The 20,187-nt window shown below is 40.4% G+C and overlaps 1 protein-coding gene across 2 annotated transcripts in view; it reads right to left on the bottom strand.

Annotated features, from left to right (window-relative positions):
- Positions 1-20,187, bottom strand: part of PPARGC1A (peroxisome proliferator-activated receptor gamma, coactivator 1 alpha) — a 1,278,036-nt gene that overhangs the window by 664,707 nt on the left and 593,142 nt on the right. The gene's annotated exons all lie outside the window — the stretch shown is intronic.

The following is a 20,187-nucleotide window of genomic DNA, read 5'->3' as shown; positions in this document are numbered from 1 at the left end:
TAGCAATTGAAGGAGAGAGCTTGAAACACAATGCAGAGCAAGCACTCTGTCACATGACAAAAACGTAAACTCGAGCACGTTAAAGAGCCAACATTTGAATTGGGCATTTGAGGTTGACTGTCATTGGAATATGTGTCTACTACAACAGCAGCAGAATATGACAGAACCTTTGTTGAGATGTGTGGATGCTTTATCATTTAGTATTAATGTTAGTAAAACAGTTATGGCTAGATGTAGGCACCTTAAAGGCACAATGGTTAGTGCTAGGCTGCAAATAAAAAAAAGATTAGTGCTTTTAGCCTATCAGCTGCTCTTCAAGAGAAGGCTTTCAGAAAGATTTCCTCCAAATCCCCTGATGTCCCCCCATTGAGTTCTCAAGACTGTAAATATTAGTGGAAGGAGAATGTCCATCTTTCTCCCAACTAGTGACTTCTGTATCTGAGCCTCAGACATCTGGTTAGCCATGAAACATGCTACACATTATGCCCCTAGAGCTCAAATCCTAAAGTGTAATTCTATTCTCCAATGTCACTCTGTTGGAATCAACTCAACAATGACTTTTTCCCACAATTACTCATGGCTATGAAGTACCTCCCATTAACTGCAAAAGGTATTGCCTACTTTAATTAATTTAATCATTATCAAGTACTCCCAAAATTAACTGTTGAGACTGAAATACCCACCCACCCACCAGAACTGCAGGACTTAAGAAAGTAAAATGCCTATTTACATAGTAGAAATAAGTTGGGTTTTCCTCAAAGCTCACCTTGTTTGCCTCTCAGCAACACTTCCATGTGCTAACACTTCTGCTCAAGACATAAGACATTAATTAAATAATTAGCCTTGTGCTCAGGCATGTAAACAAACACAACTTGTGAATTTGTTAATTGTTCCTCCCTGCTGTGGACAGGAGCTATTGTTAGCAACAGTAATAATAGCACTGCTTCTGATTCCCAAGAGACATTTTGAACCAGGAGGCAAAAGAACTCAGATGGGGTGAAGGCCCTGAAAGGAACACAGAGTGGTGTCTGGAGTTTGTTTCTTTTTTTGTTTGTTTGTTTGTTTGTTTTTAAAATGCCAGTTGCATTACTGCTCTGGGTCACAGGGAAGAGGAGAAGGAGAGCTGGTAAACCTGAAAATAACCTAGTAAATGGATAGTGGAATTTGCCCCAAACGCTATGAATTCAATTATTTTTCCAGGCTCCTAGCACTCAGAAATAAAATCATTTAGAAAACAACTCAAAGAAATGACATGCTTTGGGGAGGGAAAAAAGAAAAGCACAAAAAACCCCAACCAAGCATTAGTACCTCCCCTCCTTCCAGCAAGAAGAATATTTGATCTGAATGAAAATGAAATGAGATGGCGCAGATTGGTGTTCAAATGTTCCTGCAGGATTTCTTTATAAATGAAGTATAAATAGCAATTATCAGCAGACATGTGTACACTGGGCACGGAAGACAGACGCTGGTCGAGAACAGGTTTCCAACAGGAAACACAAGGATAACTAGAAAGCAAAACAAAATATGCTCTGCTGTGTTTATTAACATGTCAATCACTCTGCAGTCCATAAAAATTTCATAAAATGCCTGTAAATATCTCCCCCCTGTTTTCCACTCACATTAAAACCTAATGATCTTATTTCCTGTGCCATCTTAATGCGGTTGCTGATAACTCTGTGATGAATGGAGGGAGTGTGCTCTGATTTTTATGTATTGGATTGAAACCAGGCTAAACGGAAACCAAACTAGGCTTCTGGTCCCAAAGGCTAAGGTTTGGCCTAATGAACACATGCCTTTTCCTCCCCTCTAAGTGGAAATAGGAGATTGAAGAGGCAGACATGGATGTGAAAGATGAGAGAGGCAGAAGATAACACAGGACAAATTATCTCAGAAAAGCTGTTTTCTCACAAGATGAGAAAGAATAGCAGTGAAGTAAAAGAAACCACACTCCCAAAATAAGTGTGGAATTCCTGGCCCTTGTAGGTGTGGATATGATCTTCTTTAGAAATAGAATTTGTCTCTTGTCATTGAGGCCCTATCAGTGAAAGGTAGGTCCTAAACCTAATCATTCCTGAGTTACCGAATGATTAGAATAAACAATGAATGAATGGAAATCCAAAGTCTCCGTAAACTTTCATTAAAATCCATTAAAAAAAAATTATCAGAATAGACAGAGGGACACATAGAGGGAAGACAGAGGCCGAGAAACTTCAATCATTGCCAAGGGTTGTTGTCCAACCCCAGAAAATAAGTATTTCACAGAAGGGATCAAAACAACCAAGCTGTTATGGCTCCAGGTGAGAAAATCAATCCCTTTTCTTTAAAGGCATCTCACACTCAAGTGCATTAGAGATTGTGAGGATGGCATGAAATACAACAGAACTCAAATCAGTCATTCATAAGGTTGTTAAGAGTCATAGTCAATCTGATGGCATGTGACTCTGTATTGTGGTTTGTCATGGCAGCACTAGGTAACTGAGACTAAAAATAACCAATTCCTGATGGCATCAAGTGGCTTCCAATCCAAGGTACTCCTGTGCGTCAGAGCAGAACTTGGCTCTACAGGTTTTCAAGGAATATGATGTTGTAGGGTGGCTTCACCGGGTGTTTAGTTCATGGTGTTGCTGGCTACGTACACATCCCCAACTTTTTTCATTAGGAGAATACAGCCTTTTAAGAAGACACTTGGAATCTATGCTCCCTATCACTTGTAACTTTCCTCTATCCTCAAGGTCTAATCTAAATCTAGATTTCAACAAGAAGTCATTCATGGTGATCCTTTGGACGCAAGTATATGTAGGACTTTCAGTTGTACCCACCTGCCTAATGAACAGAAAACAGGACAGAGGATCACAGGGTAGTCAGTGTCTCTCAGAAAAGGCCAGAGGAAGTGAGAACAGCACAGCCCCTCACTACCCAATAGCAGAAAGCAGATAAAGAGCCGGCATCTCAGCCCCCAGTGTGCCTCTACAGCCATGCTAGCTGCAAGAGGTTTGCTTATTTGTTGCTGATTTAGAGACATTACTCACAGTTGTGGTACCAACAATGCCGAGTTTATAAAGGAAATACCCTGAAAAGTGAGAGACATGAAGAATATAACCTAAAGCAAATCCAAGGTTTATTCCAGCAATCCCAAACTAGATTAATGTAAAAAAAAAAAAAAACCAAACACCAATTCCTTGATTAGTCAAAGTCCTGATTTCAGTTCAGCAGTCAAATAACCCTAATACCAAAACCAGGCAAAGATATTTCCAAGCAAGAAAACTACAGACCAATATCTCTGATGAATATAGATGTAAAAACCTTTAACAAAATCCTAGGCAATAGAATCCAAAAGTACATTAAAAAAATAATAGTTCACCGTGACCAAGAGGGATTCATAAGAGGTATGCAAGGATGGTTCAACATAAGAAAACCAATCAGTGTCATTCACTATATTAACAAAGTAAATAAAAAGAACCATATGATCTTAGCAATTGATGCAGAAAAGGCATTTGACAAAATCCAACAACCAAATCACCCAGCAAGGCTTGCCTCAGAGCAGTCATAAGCCAACTTCTCCTTCAAGCATCCATTAAGAATGGCAAAAAACTTTTACTGTGGGCTTTATCTCAGGGCTCCTCTGGTTACACTTTGCCACAGTTTCTCCACAACAGTGTCACAGGTTTATCATCACCATCGCCGAGGTCTCACCTCAGTATCTTGCTCTCAACAGTGTGCTCCAGTATCCCTCAAGTCTTGCCCACTGCAAGTCTAGCTCCTCAGTGTGGAAAAGACTGACTCACACTCTTTCTCTCTCTCTCTCCCCCCTCTTCTCTCTGTCTCCTTTCTCTCTCTGCCTCCTTTCTCTCTCCTCTCTCCTCTCTTTCTCTCTCTCTCCCTCCCTCCCTTTCTCTCTCCCTCTCCCACCTTTCTCTCTCCTTCTCCCTGTCTTCTCTCTTCTCTCTCTCTCGCCCCTTTCTCTCTTTATCCTCTCTCTCTTTCTCTCTCTCCTTTCTCTCTCTCTGTCTTCTCTCTTCTGTCCTCTCTCTCTCTCTCTCTCTCTCTCTCTCTCTCTCTCTCTCTCTCTCTCTCTCTTCCCACAGCTGTTGATAATTTGGAAAACTGTGTGTCTGCAGTTCTGCAGTTAAGGTATCTAGAGACAATATGGGACTTAATGTAATGGCTAGAAAAAGCCAATTTTAGGCTGACATCACACTACCCAGGGACTCAATTCTCTGCCACAGTTCTTCATGAGACTCTGAGCTCCTGGAGAACAGGGGCTGGGTTTCATCCTTTCGAGTTATGAACCTGGCATCAACATCTTGAACATAACAGATGCTTAAAATGTCTCAAATAAATGAGCCTAGAAAATTACTTTCTTATAATATTCATTGAATCTGAAAGTTCTTACTATGTGACTGACAAAGTTTTTAAAAATGGAGAGAAGAATCCACAGGCGGAAATGCAATGGGAAGTGTGGGTTGAAATGAAAATAAAAATCAGATTGGCTAGTCTGCCTAAATAAAAATGTCTTCTCTGCCTTTTGGAATTAAATTTTCCCATTGGCCTTATGCCAGATGAAAAGAATATTCTTTCCCCTTCAGAGTTAGGATGCTACTAAATGCAGTCATTAAACCTTGAATGAATGAGTGAATAACGTGAATGAATAAGCAAAAGGCCTGGGAACTAGTATTTCAAAGATGAGTGGAACTCTCATCTCTGCCCTCAAGAAGCAAACAATTACCTAGGAAACACATGGGAATATTACAAAAGGAGAAATAATATAACATTCCCTGAATATTTTATATTAAAACAAAGAACAAAAGAGTAATGGTGATTTAAGGAAAAAAAGAGAGATTCTAATAAGTATTTGGGGATCTCCCCTAGGTAGTTATTTGGGCCTTGAGCTAAGCTTTGTGAAGTTTATCACCTATTCATTGGTAAAGCTCAGGAAAAGTTATTATAGGACAAAAAAGCAAGAACCTGCAGGAGAATGTGGGTTTTATCTCCAGATCATCCACTTATAAAGTGGTTGTTGTGACCATTATGTACCATCATGTTGACCTTATATAATTCCTCCCTTCTTTGAGCGCCACTTTATCTTGTTGTTAGCTAACATTGAGTTAGGTGCAATTCATAGTGACCCTATGAATAACAGCTGGCCTGATCCTGTGCCAAAACTCAATGTACACCTTTAATTGTGCAAAAGTATTTGAAACTGCCAGGCAAAATATGAAGCTAAAGGCAAAACATTTAGAACTTAGAGTGCATTTGGAAAACAAATCAAAGAAGTATTTATAAGTAGATCATCTTGTGATCTCAATAAAGCAGTTGTGTTCCACAAGGTGTTGATTTTCTTGAACCAGACCATCAAGACTTCCCTTTAAGGTACCTCTGGGTGGACTTAAACTTCCAACATTCTGGTTACAGCCATGTGTGTGTGAATCATTAATATCACACAGAAAGTATATGGTCATAATCCTTACTATCAAAAACACAAAGCACATACCCAAAATCATAGCATATCTCTCCCTAGGCCCTCCTGAAGTTTGTGGTGTCATTGCACATACAAACACATATGCATACATAAACCCATACACACAAACACCAAGGAAGTAAGAATAAGGCTTCAATGGAAACTGCATTTACCAACCATTTGAATTTTACTTAGACCAAGGGAAGTTCCCAGGATATCAGACTTTCAGTGTTAAAACTAGGTAAGTCTTGAGTGAAATTTCCAGAGTTGGTCATTCAAGAGTCACAAGTTTCAGGAAATCTGAGAAGGAAATTACCACTGACTTTTGGAAATTGGAAGAGAATTTGTGCTAAGTAAAGAGTCTTCCTACTCCCAGGATTCTGGACTATTTTTTGAAAGATGATCCATTCACCTTAAAAGTCAAACTTAAACAGAACCCTTAGCTTTGAATGTGAAGCCTGGTTTCGCATTGGGGGTAGGCACACACTCTTTTTCTCATTTTGAAGATGGAGAACCTGAACTCCACAGACAGGTTAAACCACTTGTTCAAATCAACGACACAGCTGGAAATGAAACCCAGTTTCTTTCCCTCCCGGTTCAATATGTATTTTGGGATACATAACCTAGGCTTCAAACAGTGTTTAAGTTCGGTAGAACCTTAGTGGGGAATATTGCAATTAACATACCTACTCCCTACCCCAGGTGTTTCTCCCAGTTGAAATTTTCTCCTTTTTTTTTTTTTTGTATAGTCAAGGAGTAAAACTACCCTCTTCAACTATAAAGAATAAACAAAACAAAACCCAACAACACCAAACACCCCAAAACAAAACAACAAACTAAAGCTGGCAAGTCTTAGTGGTTTCTTTGGTTTCTGCTCAATTCAACTCAACAGAAGCTTGAAATGTATTTCATTTTTTGTAACAGTTAGGTAAGGGCTGTAAGGGGGTGGGGAAGATCAATCACTTGTGAAAAATGCTAGGTGTCTCATTATGGTATGATAAGTTCAGCTGCATAGCATATGCACTTTTTTCACTCTCTGAATAAATGGCAGGAGTCAGTTCTCCATAAATTCAAAATGTATATTAGAACATGAAATCATATTTTAAGTGGATTTCACATATTGCTTCTCTTCATCATTCTAAATACCAAAGATTAAGCTTGCCACTTGGCTCTTGCGGTCTTTTTTTTTTTTTCTGCCTTTTTTCCTCCTCACTTTTGTTTAATCAGATATGAATAGTGGTTGGTGGCCTTTATTACTTAGAATTATCAGAAAGGGGAATAGAGAAAAATGAACAAAGCCTGCCCTCTCCATTTTGACAACACTCCCCTCCCCTCAACTTGGCAGGCCAGGACTTTAAGTAAAAATTGGCATTATTTGAAAAAGAAAGATGACCACACCAGATAATCAGATCATGAAATGCATGGTGACTACATCATTGCATAACTGCCACATTTCATCATTATGGAATGACCAAGTCATTGAGAATCACAGCCAAGCTGACACATACCCTTAATCATCATAATGACCAGCCTTTGCTATTGCCAGTCCCGTGATACTCGTTACTGACAGATGAGTTAATGTGCAGATTATTAACAGGTAGGTTTGTTGTCCTATTGTTATATATGCAAACTATTAGTAAGGCAATCACTAAATGAGGTGTGTTGTTCTTATTATGTGCACTGTGATAACTGCGACACATAGCAACCCTACAGATAACGTATTGAAACCTTGCCCCATCTTTGCCATTCTCACAATCTTCTCCATGCTCGAGCCCCCATCACAGTTACAACATCAATTCATCTCTGAAGATTCTTCTTCTCTTCCAATGGCCCTCCACTTTTCCCAGAATGATGTCTTTTTCCAGGAACTGGCCCCTCTTGGTAACATACCCAAAGGATATGAAGTTTCATCATCCTTACCTCTAAGGAACACACTAGGTACACGTCTTCAAGGACAGATTTGTTGATTATTTTAGCAGTTCACAAGATATCTGTACTTGTTGTTGTTAGGTACTGTCAAGTCGAGTCCAACTCATAGTAACCCTGAAAACAACAGATCTGAACCCTGTCCTATCCTGTGCCATCCTCACAATCTCTGACACACTTGGACCCATTGCTGCAGTCAATGTCAATCCATTTTGTTGAGGGTCTTCCTTTCTTTCGTAGTTCCTCCATTTTTCCAAGCACAATGTCCCTTTTCAAGGTATACCTTCCCTTAGCAACACTCCCAAAATATGTGAGACCAAATTTCATTATTCTTGCCTCTAAAGAACACTCTGGCTGCACCTTTTCCAAGATTGTTGCTGTTGTTGTTATGTGTTGTCAAGTTGCCTGCAACTCACAGCAACCCTAAGCACAACAGCCCTAAACCCTGCTCTATCCTGTGCCAATATCACTGTCTCCAACACACCTATCTCGATTACCCCAGTCACTGAATCAATCCACCTTATAGAGGGTCAGCCACTCCTGCGCTGTCCCTCCACCCTCCCAAGTATGACATTCTTCTCCAAGGATTCATCCCCCCTTGCAAGGTGTCCAAAGTATGTTAGACAAAGCTTCAGTCCTTACCTCCAAGGAGCAGCTTGGTTTAACCCTCTCTAGGATGAACCTGTTTGTTTCCTTAGCAGTCCACAGTATATTCAATACTCCAGCATCACAGCTTAAAGGCATCAATTCTACTTCTATCCTCCCTAGTCATTGTCCAGCTCTCTCACGCATACATAGCAAGTGATTTCAAAAATCATGGCCTGTATCAGGAGCACCTTAGTCTCCAGAGTTACACCATTGGTCTTCTGTACTCTGGAGAAGTGCCTAATAGAAGACTTCCTCATTGCAATATGTCTTTTCCAAGATAGATAGATAGATAGATAGATTTGTTCTTTTGGCAGTTTACAGGATATTCAATTCTCTTCTCCAACACCACAACTCAAAGGAATCAAATCTTCTGTCATCCTTATGTATGTCCAGCTCTCAGAGGTATAGCAAGCAATTGAAAAGATCATGGCATGAATGAGGTGCACCTTAGGCTTCAAATGAACATAACTGTTCCTAAGCAATTTGAAATAGTTCCTGACAGAATACTTTCCCAATGCAATACATCTCTCCTAACCTCATGACTGCTGGTACCAAGGGTGTTAATTGTGAGTCCAAGTAAGATTAAATCATTGACAGTTTCACTCTTTTCTCCATCTATCATAATGTTTCCCATTATCTACTGTTGAGGATTTTTGTCTTCTTGATGCTGAGATGCCATTCATATTGAAGGCTATAATCTTTGATCTTCTGCAACAAGCATGTATATTTTTGTTATAACTGTCTCTGGCCACTTGCAGAGTGAAGTTACATACATTTTAAACTGACTAAAATATCTTTCCACTAGACCAATCCATAGTTTATATTTCCCATTTACACAGAACATTCTTCCCCCCCCCCTTAAATTTAATTTAAACATCACCCTCCAGGATCCCACACAGAAGCTGTGTAGGATGGAATTGAGACCTTGATCACTGTAGCATGGGTATTGGGGTTCAAATTCTGGCTCTATAATTCTGTAGCTCTGTAGTCTTTGACAAGTCATAAAACCTTTCTCTGTTCTGATTTTTGTAAAATGAAAATGTGTTTATCATCCACCATAGCATTATTATCTGAAATAGTTCTTTATTAAATCCTTATAGGAGAATAAGAATCTTCTTTAGCTCATCCCATTATCCTCAACATTTTAGAAAGATCAGATGGCTATTGTTAGATATAATCAAATAAACCCATGATCCAGGATGACCTCATCCACAATGGACAGAAACAATGACCACTCTCATGCCACATTCATAATCATTCCTGGGTCAGACGACTGTGATTCATAGGGCTTTTCTCAGCTAAAGGAGATTATCTGGCCTTTTCTTAGACCTTTTTGTTGGGAAAATCCAATGGAATCACTTCTGCACTGTCATTAACCACATCTAGAGGATAATACCTACTATACTTGCAGAACATTGGCTGGAATACCAAGCCAGCTCTCCCCAAATATTTAAGTGAATAAGTAGCAAAGGTTTAAAAGCTCTTAATGCCTTGGACTCAGTCATTGCACGTATTAGGACTTTTACATAAAAAATTTTACTATAATGCTAAAAAGGCCCTTTAAGGTATAGCTTAACAAACAGATGAATGGCTATTTGAAGACACTGGCCCTTTGACCATCATATCTAGTGTGGAATGAACATACAAAAACTGACTTATCTTGTTGAGGGACAACTTGGCCTGAGGTAAAGAAATATGTGTGTGTATATATGTCTATCTCTATCTACCATCTATCTATCTATCTATCTATCTATCTATCTATCTATCTATCTATTATCTATCTATTTGAATGTTTAGGCTCATCAGTAATTTCTATTGTTCTTGTTAGTGCTTGCAAACCAACTATGACTCATACTGACCCTATCAACAACAACCATCCTCATTGTCTCTGTCAACCTCAAGCCCATGGCTGCAGGCACAATGTCAACCAACCTCAAGGAATTAACAGAGGCTATTTTTTTTAAAAAAAAAAAGGATTCTGAGGCTTCGTCTGACATACTTTGGACATGTTGCAAGGAGGGACCTGTCCTGGGAGAGGGATGTCATGCTTGGGAGGGTGGAGGGACAGCACAGGAGAGGAAGACCCTCGATGAGGTAAACTGATTGAGTTACTGGGGTAATTGGGGTGGGTGTGTCAGAGACAGTGAGATTGGCACAGGACAGAGCAGGGTTTAGGGCTGTTGTACATAGGGTCACTATGGGTCACAAGTGACTCAAGGGCACATAACAAAAACAACAACTAAAAAAAAGGTGTCAGTGCTTCAATACTACAATATTTTATAGCAAAATAACCAAATGTTCTCTATAGATGCTTGAATAATTTGTTAATTTGTCATAATTATTAGCTAAATTTATAGTATATATTTTACCCATCCTTAGAATCTCTCTTTTCTTTATCTTAATGTATCTGCTATCCAAATAGTTATGTCTAGATGGTGCAAATAGTAAACTTGCCCAACTGCTAACTTAAAGGGTGGAAGTTCAAGTTCACTTGCAGAAGCCTCTGAAGAAAGTCCTGGTGACTTACCTCTAAAAAAGGAAGTAACTAAAAACCCATGGAGCACAGTGCTCCTGAAACACATTAGGTCTCCAGAAACTGAAATAGAACGAATAGCAATGGGGTTTGTTGGATACCAGAATGTATTTAAAATTGGCAGTTCATTAGCATTAAATGGGCCAAATTATTTGCACAGTGGTATATAAAATTACTGAATATATAGCATTTGAGACATAATAGATTGTAATAGTTTATAATAAGTCACATTCATTGAATACAATTTTGAGCAAGCATTTAGAAATGCCATCTTTAAAAAAATATTCAAAAAAAGCCAACAAAAATCTAAACACACTACCATCAAGTGGTTTCTGCCTTGTGTCAACCAGATCAGGCTTCTGCAGGTGTTAATTTTTATAGGAGACTGTACACATTCCCCCCCCCTCAAATCCTCAAAGAAGTTATGCAATAGGTACACCAGTTGTTGTTGTTACATGCTGTTGAGTCACCTGTGACTCATAGCAATGCTATGTACAACATCTCTCAAGCCTGAGCTAGTCTCAATGACTCTGATACTCCTTCCCCCATTGCCCCAGTCACTATATCAATTAATCTCATTCTGGGTCTTCCTTCTCTGTGCTGTCCCTCCACTCTTCTGAGCATGACATCCCACTCCAAGGATCAGTCCTTTCTGGCCATGTGCCCGAAGTATGTGAGACAGACCTTCAATTCCTTAGCCTTCAAGGAGAAACTTGGCTTCGCCCTCTCCAAGACAGACTTACCTGTTTCCTTGAAGGTGCTTGATATGTTCAAGACTCTTCTCCAGCACCACAACTCAAAGGCATCAATTCTTCTTCTGTCATCCTTCCTTAGTCATAGTCCAGCTCTCTGATGCATAGCAAGGACTCATGAAGACCATGGCAAGGATCAGGGGCACCTTAATCTCTAGACTGACAGCGTTACTTCTCAGTACTCTGGAGAGGTCCTTGACAGCAAATTTACCTAATGCAATTATTAGTCTTTTGATTTCCTGACTGCTAGTGCCAAAAGTATTGATTGTGAAGCTGAGTACCATCCAGCTAGGTACCATCCGGCCCGGACTGACCCATAACTGACCCTCCAGTGGGTTTTCAGAGACAGTAAATCTCAGAGCAAGATTGTTCATCTTTCTCCCACAAAGCAGCTAGTAGTTTGGTGCCTTTGGGTTGGCAACGCAACTCCTTACCACTAAGCCACTAGAATTCCCTTACTTATCACTAAAAAACTAAGAATCAGAAAGATTAACCTCCCTAAAGTCATGAGCCATTTCTGACTAGACAGCTTGTAACAACAACAAAGAACTTTTGTTGACCTAGTGGTAAGGAGTTGAACTGCCAACTGAAAAGCAGGCAGTTCGAACCCACTAGTTGCTTCACAGAAGAAAGATGGGCTATTTCCTCCAATATGAACTGAGGCTCAATGTCAAGAAGACAAAAATTCTCACCACTGGACCAATCGGTAGCATCAGGATGGATGGCGAAGAGATTGAGTTTGTTCACAGCTTCAGTTTGCTTGGCTCCACAGTCAACTCTCTTGGCACCAGTAGCCAGGAAATGAAAAAAACGTATTGTGATGGGAAAGTCTGTGGTTAGGGACCTCTCCAAAATACTCAAGAGCAACAGTGTCTCTCTGGAGACTAAGGTCCGCCTGATACAGGCCATGGTTTTTGCAATCACTTGTTATGCATCAGAGAGTTGGACAATAACTAGGGAGGATAGAAGGAGAATTGATGCCTTTGAGCTGTGGTGCTGGAGAAGAGTATTGAATGTACCATGGACTGCCAAGAAAACAAACAGATTCATCGTAGAGAGGATTAAACCAGGCTGCTCCTTGGAGGCAAGGATTCTGGGGCTTCGTCTGACATACTTTGGACATGTAAGGAGAGACAGGTCTTTAGAGAGGGACATCATGCTGGGTAGAGTGGAGGGACAGTGCAGGAGGGGAAGACCCTCTATGAGGTGGATTGATTCAGTGACTGGGGTACTCGGGATGGGTTTGTCAGAGGCAATGAGATTGGCACAGGATAGAGCACGGTTTAGGGCTGTTGTACAGGGGGTCGTTATAAGTTGCAAACGACTAGACGGCACATAACAACAACAACAACGTGGTTTAAGGATAGTTATAGAAAGGCTTCAGGCCTTTTGTTTATAGGGTGGCTATGAGGCAATCAACAACAACAACAACAATGGCCTAAAGTGCCTGAAGGCTCCTGTAAAGGTCAGCTATGAATCAGTCCTGACTTGATGACAATGAGGTGTTTATTGTATTGTTGTAAAGTCCTAAATCTTTAGTGTTAGAGCCAAGAATTTAATGCAGACATAGTCTTCGCTGTTCGGCCATAGTGAATAAATTATGAAATTAAATTTTGTTATAAAATGCTCATCATAAACACGACACATGGTAGGTATTCCCTTCAGGTTGCCCCCTTCCTCTTGGCTCCCTGAACATTCCTTTGAGAGTAAGATATGGAACCCTGTGGAGTCCAGGATTAATGACTGAGTTTGAGGCCTGCTTTTTAGAAAAAGATCTGAGCATATATCAAAGACATCAACTCAGCCTGGGAATCCATGAGACCACAAATGTGCATGCTGCTGGAGGACCACTGGTGATGAACAGAGAGAACAGAAACACCAAATTAGCTCCCTGCTTCCATCTTGACTCAGAGGAGTGTTAACAAGGTAAGACTTTTGAAACCCTTGGGTCAGAAGCACTAGACCAGTCAAGGGAGAGAGACCGCAGTGGGAAATGCATTGCTCTTTGAGTCTGACACTCTTGAGCTCAACTCCGAGCTCTCCTTCTCTACCAGCTGAAGCACTTAACCTCTCAGGACCTTAGAAGGCTAAGCTCTGAATTGAAGGGGGCACTACTTCCTCTTCTGAGTGGCAGTAAGGATCGTTTATTTCACAAATATGAACTGAATACTTGCTATGTACATCTGGGATACATCAATGAACAAAAGAGGTAAAGATCTTTGCCCTCATTTGACTTGCATTTTAGTAACAAGCATTAATGCATGCAAAGTGTTTAGATCAATTGGTAATCTTTAAAATAATGCTGTTGTTTCCTGGGCACCACTAACTTGGGGTAAGCTGAACACACAGCAGATAGAGTGACTCACTGCCCAGTACTCCATCATGTCCACAAATGGTAGAGAATGAGATCACTGGCATCCATAGGATTTCAACAAAAATTTAAAAAAAATCCTAACAAACAGTCCAAGACATGAAAAAAAATATTGCAGTTATGTTATTTCTTTCTTTTATTTTTTTTTACATGGATCCACAAACACCCATGGATGTAGCAGTTAAGAAAACAGGCATTATACTGCATTGAAACAGATGAGGAAGACAACTGTTTAAAAGGGATATGTTATTAGGTACTATTGTCATAATAGGAGTCCAGAACAAAGGCTGCACAGTAGAGTGGACTTGGGGGAAGGGATTGTATAACAAAAAAGAGTTTTTCCTTTACTTTTCAAAGAAAAGAGTGTACTGGGGGGAGGGGTGGGCAGGGAGAAAAGAGCAAAAATGAATGGACAGAAATCCAAAGTCTCTGTAAATTTTCATTAAAATTAATAATAATAATAATAATAGTAATAATAACAATAATAATAATAAAAATAAAACAGACACTGCATTGTTGTTGTTGCTGTTTCTCTTGGAAAGGTGGAGGGGCAGAGCAGGAGAGGAAGACACCAGATGAGCTGGACTGACAAAGTGACTGGGGTAATGAGAGTAGGTGTGTCAGAGTCAGTGAGACTGTCTCAGGATAGGGCAGAGTTCAGAGCTGTTGTACATAGGGTTGCTATGAGTTGCAGACGACTTGAGAACATAATAATAACAACATCTTGGTCTGCATATAAAATTCATAGACATTGTGTGCACCATTCAGTTGCATGGTGTTTCACTCATCCATACATTCATATTGTTTTCAAAGGATCACTCATGGACATTGTGTTTTATGAAATTAATCACCATTGATCTATGCTTACTCTTAACCCATTTTTTTCAAGTCTCCATTGGATCTTTCTTAATTTCCTCACATCCCTCCCTCCACCCACCAAACTCTGTTATCCTAGTGATTTCCACCCCTCCTCCTACCGTTTGTACTCCTGACCTCTCCTTTACCCCTTTTTGGACTTTTATCCACATCTTACTAGTTATCCTTCACTTTTAACAATGATGGTCTTGTGCAGTATTTGTCCTCATGAAGCTGAGTTAGTTCACTCAGCATAATAGGTTCTCCTATGTCACATAGCATTTTACAAAATTGTTGCTTCTTAGTGCTGCATATTATTCTGTTGTATAAATGTACCATAATTTCTCAATCCTTTCACTTTTTTATAGACATTTGGGCTATTTCCATTTTCTTACTATTGTGGATAACACCACTATGAACATAGGTGTACAGGTCTCCACTTGTATCTCAGTTATGTTGTCCTTGGAGTATATTCCCAGCACAAATCTGCTGACCAGGAGCTCTTTAGAGTGCTAAAAAGCAAGGTGTCAGTTTAAAGACTAGGTTGCTGTGCCTGTTGCAAGGCATGATATTTTTCAATTGTTTCATATGCTTGTAAAAGTTGGACAGTGAATAAGGAAGACCGAAGAACTGATGCGTTTGAATTGTGGTGCTGTCAGAAAATATTGAATACTGGATGGGCTGCCAAAAGAACAAACACGTCTATTTGCAAAGAAGTACAAAGAGGCAAGAATCGTGAAACTTTGTCTCACACATTCAGGCATGTTGTCAGGAGGGCTCAATCTCTGGAAAACAAGATAATGCTTGAAAATATAGAGGTTCCAAGAAGGGAAAAGGAACCACAAGGAGATGGATTGACACACTGACTGCAACAACAGCCTTGGGCAGAGCAGAGACTGTGGCATGGCACCTGATTGGTCAAGGTTGTGCATGGATGGTACATAAGAAGCTGTTGTTGTACACAGGGTTGCCATGGTTCAGTGTCTTACATGGATGGTGCCATACAGTGAGCAAATTTCAGAACCAGATCACTAGACTTTCCTTCTCAGTCAGTCTTCACCTAGTATCTCACCTGAATGCTATTCAATATCATTGTTAGGTAACTTGGAGTTGAAACCATCTCATAGCTGACTCTCCAGTGGGTTTTCAGAGGCACTAAATCATACAAGACTTGATTGCCATGCAACCGTCTTTCTCCCACAGAGCAGTTTTGCTGGATCCGAACCATGTACCTCTGGGTTGGGAACAACACACAAACTTCTGTTGCCAGATGAATAGTAGTTGTACATGAGGCACATTGGCTGGGAAATAAACTCAAGACTCCTGAACGAAAGGTGAGAATTCTATCAGTGAGCTACCCATGCTCCCACTTCAAACAGCAGTCATAGCACTAAGTTGTTCTTGTTGTAGTTGTTTTTATTGTTGTTAGGTGCCATTGAGCCAAGTACGACTCACAGTGACCCTGTGAACAGGAGATCTGAACCCTGTCTGTCATATCCTGTGCCATCTTCACCATATCCAAAACACTTAAACACATCGCTACAGTCACTGTATCGGTCCATCTCATTGGAGGTGTCTCTCTTTCTCTGATCCTACACCTTTCCAAGCACAATATCCTTTTCAAAGGAAAAGTTTCTTCTAGCAACATCTAAACTATGTGAGCTGACATGTCACCATCCCTGCCTCTGAGGAACGCTCTGGTTGCACATTTTCCAAGGCATATCTGTTTGGTTTGTTGGCCGTCAATGAGACATTCTGTACTCTTCTCCAACACCACAGCTCAAAGGCATCAATTCTTTTTTCTCCACAGCCATTCATTGTTCAGATCTCAGATGTGTAGAAAGTGACTGAAAAGATCATGGCCTGAATTAAGTACACCTTTGTGTTCAAACTGACGTAATTGCTCCTTGATAATTTGGAGAGATCCATGACAGTGGACTTGTTCAATGAAACAAGAACAAAGCAATAAAACAAGTCTGAGATATCATCTCACCCCAGTCAGAATAGCAAAATTTAACAGAACAGCAAGCAACAAATGCTGGCTAGGTTGTGGAGAAACTGGGACACTTATTCACTCTTGGTGGGAGTGTAAAATGGTGTAACCACTGTGGAAGGTGGTATGGCGCTTTCTCAAAAAGTTGCAAATAGAGATACCATTTGACCCAGAAATTCCACTACTGGGAGTATACCCCAAAGAGACCATAACTGACATCCAAGAAGATATATGCATACCCATGTTTATTGCACCTTTGTTTACAATAGCAAGGAGTTGGAAACAACCTAAGTGTCCATCAACAAATGAATGGATAGAGAACTGTGGTATATTCACACAATGGAATATTACACTGCATTGAAAAACAAGGAACTCATGCAATATTATTCAAAATGGGTGACCCTGGAGGACATTATGCTGAGTGAAGTATCTCAGTCACAAAAGGACAAATACTGCACAGTGCCACTGTTGTAAAATAGGACTGACCTCGGGGTTGGGGGGAGACTGAGAAAGATGGGTTCAATAATGTATACTGCATTGAAACAGATGACAGAGAAAACTGTTTAAAAGGGATATGTGATTAGGTATTTTTGTCATGACAGGTGTCTAGAGCGAAGGCTGCATGGTGGAGTGGACCTGGGGGAGGTTTTGTAAAACAATGAAAGAATTTTTGTTTTACTTTTACAAGAGGGTAGTGGACTTGGGGGGGAGGGTTGGGAGGGGAGAAAAGTGTAAAAATGAATGAATGGAAATCCAAAGTCTCTGTAAATTTTTACTGAAATTAATAATAAATTTAAAAAAAAAACCAAAAAAACCCACAGAAACAGCCCAAATGTCCAACCACAAAGAATCGGATTGAGAAATTATGGTACATTCACACAATGGAATACTATGAAGCACACAGGAGGAATGATTTGTAAATTATTACCTAACTTGGGACATCTTGGACAGCATTATGCTGAAAGAATCTAAGAAAAGAGGACTGGGAATGATAGTGAAGAAAATGTGCAATAATGAATGAATGGAAATCCAATTTTTCTCTAAACTTTAATTAAAACAACAAGAAAAAATACAATTAAAAAAAAAAGAATGAAGCAAGAATATTCCATTCATTTCATCATTGGAACCGAAGTCCAAGTGGAATTTGTATAGCTCCAACTAGAGCACTAAGCTGTTCTCACTTTTACGTGTCTCCTCTGCCAAGAACTTCCTGCACCAAGTGTGCCTCCCCTTGCCCCATGTGGTCAAATGTAGCCCCTTTAACTTTAGCAAGACCTTTACAATCATCCTGTCTTTCTGTCTGCCTTCTCCTCATGCCTCCATCACCTTGCCTTGTTTCTCATTTTAAAATATATTTGCTTTTCTGCTACTAGAATGCCAGCTCCATGGAAATAGGGGCACATGTCATCTTTCTCTTCAGATCTCAAGCAGATCCTGATGATTAGTGAATGTTTGCATGAAAGAACCTCTGTAGTACAGCTTACATTTCCAGGGTGTGAAAAGTCCTGCATTTGCCTTTGGAACTTCCAGGTGAAGCTGAAGACCTTTTGAATAAAACATTCAACCTGTTACTAAAACCAAAGAAGAGTAGCTGTTGCCTCAATTCTAACTCCTAGAGACCCAATAGATGTTAGATCTTAACTGCATCATGAAGTTTTCAACGGCTGTGATATTTCAGGAGTTGATGGTCAGATTTTCCTTCTAGGTAAGTTTGAGCCATCAACCATCAAATCATTGGTAGTCCACAGCTTTTACTTTTTGCACTCATCAGGAACTGAATGCTGTTGCCGTGAATAGACAGTAGATACAAGCTGAGCAGAAGCTAGAAAGGCAAGTTCCACATCTTGGAAAGACAAATCATATACTTTTTCCTTCTTGGAGCCAGCAAAATCTTACAATCAAAAGTTCTTGAATCACTAAAGCCAACAGACTCTCCAAGAGGATCAAAATAGGATGAAGGCAAGGAAATGAATTCACGTCTGCCTGAGCACGCAGCTCCACCAGGAGGACAAGCCCGGGAGCTAGGAGAAATTATTTCATATAGTTTATTTATTTAACCTCGGAAAAGATTTCTGTCAATATCGCAAAGCAAAATCATTAAAATACCGGCCGAGTCATCCTGGAACTGTGGGTACTAATCTGGCATGGGCAAAGGGTCGATCAATCAACAAGAAATTTACTGAGTCTCTGTTATATATCTAACCTGTGTCAGGGAAATCAGCTTACAGATAAGACAAAGCAGAACCAGAGGGGGCCTGGAGGCCACAGTAATACTGATTTTCTGGAAATATTTTTATAAATGATCTGGAATAGAAGTATGCACAAATTCCCCCACCTCTCCTGAAAAAAAGTATAAACAAATAAACTCACTGAGGTTGATCTTTTTACAGAGTGTCACTATGAATCACAGTCAACTTCACAGCACTTAACAACAATCAACTGGGGTAATAAAATGTTTTCATTGTTGTTTGTAGGTGTTACTAGGTTGACTATACCTTATAGTGACCCTATGAACAATAGATCAGAACCTCGCCCTAACGTGACCTGTCTTCACAACCTCCACCATTCTCAAGACCATTGTTGTAGCGTCTGTGTCAACTCATCTCACTGAGGGTCTTCTCTCTATTGCTGGATCTCTACTTGCCCCAGCCTATCTTTTTCCAAAGACTAACCTCTCCTGTGCATCAGAGAGCTGGACAATGACTAGGGAGGATAGGAGAATTGATGCCTTTGAGCTTTGGTGCTGGAGAAGAGTATTGAGGGTACCATGGACTGCTAGGAAAATGAACATGTTCATCCTAGAGAGGATTAAACCAGGCTGCTCCTTGGAGGCAAGGATCCTGAAGCTTCGTCTGACATACTTTGGACATGTTGCAAGGAGGGTCCGGTCCTTGGAGAGGGCCGTCATGCTTGGGAAGGTAGAGGGACAACACAGGAGAGGAAGGCCCTCTATGAGGTGGATTGATTCTGTGACTGGGGTAATAGAGATGGGTGTGTCGGAGATGCTGTGATTGGCACAGGACACAGCAGAGTTTAGGGCTGTTATACATAGTGTTGCTATGAGTCCCAAGTGACTCGCCGGCACATAACAACAACAACCTCTCCTAACAATATGACCAAAGGATGAGGGATGAAGCTTCTCCTTCCTGGCCTCCAAGGAGCACCCTGGTGGCACTTCCTCCAACACAAATTTGATTCTTCTTTTAAAAGTCCATGGTATGTTCGAAACTCTTCACCAACACCCAGATAAAAAGGAAGTTGAGTTATGAGTGGAGAAAACAGGTATTGAACTGTCATCAACACACCTCAGGAGACTAAACCAGAAGTTTGTAGGTGGCAGGGCTCTCATCTATTAAAGCCCAGGCCTGGACATGCAAAACCATGAAAACTAACCAAACCAGCTCTGACTCTTAGTTGAGCCTCTGTGCAAAGGAGAATGGCATGCCAGAGGACTCTCAACGCTGGGGTCTTTTGGGAGCAGATTTCCAAGATTTCCTCCCAGTGTCTGTGGATAGTGTCTGTCCTGCCAACCTTCTGATCAGTAGCTGGCATCAACACTCGCACCACCACTCCACTGGCGGAATGTAGGACAAACTGTACCAAGAAACTCACAGTTGCTGCAGGTTGTGCTTTTTTTTTTTAATTTAGGTT

The sequence above is a fragment of the Elephantulus edwardii genome, unplaced genomic scaffold (genome assembly GCF_000299155.1).
Source record: "Elephantulus edwardii isolate Elephantulus edwardi_28Jun2011 unplaced genomic scaffold, EleEdw1.0 scaffold00251, whole genome shotgun sequence".
NCBI lineage: Eukaryota > Metazoa > Chordata > Mammalia > Macroscelidea > Macroscelididae > Elephantulus > Elephantulus edwardii.
This window is presented reverse-complemented; position numbering and strand designations above follow the sequence as displayed.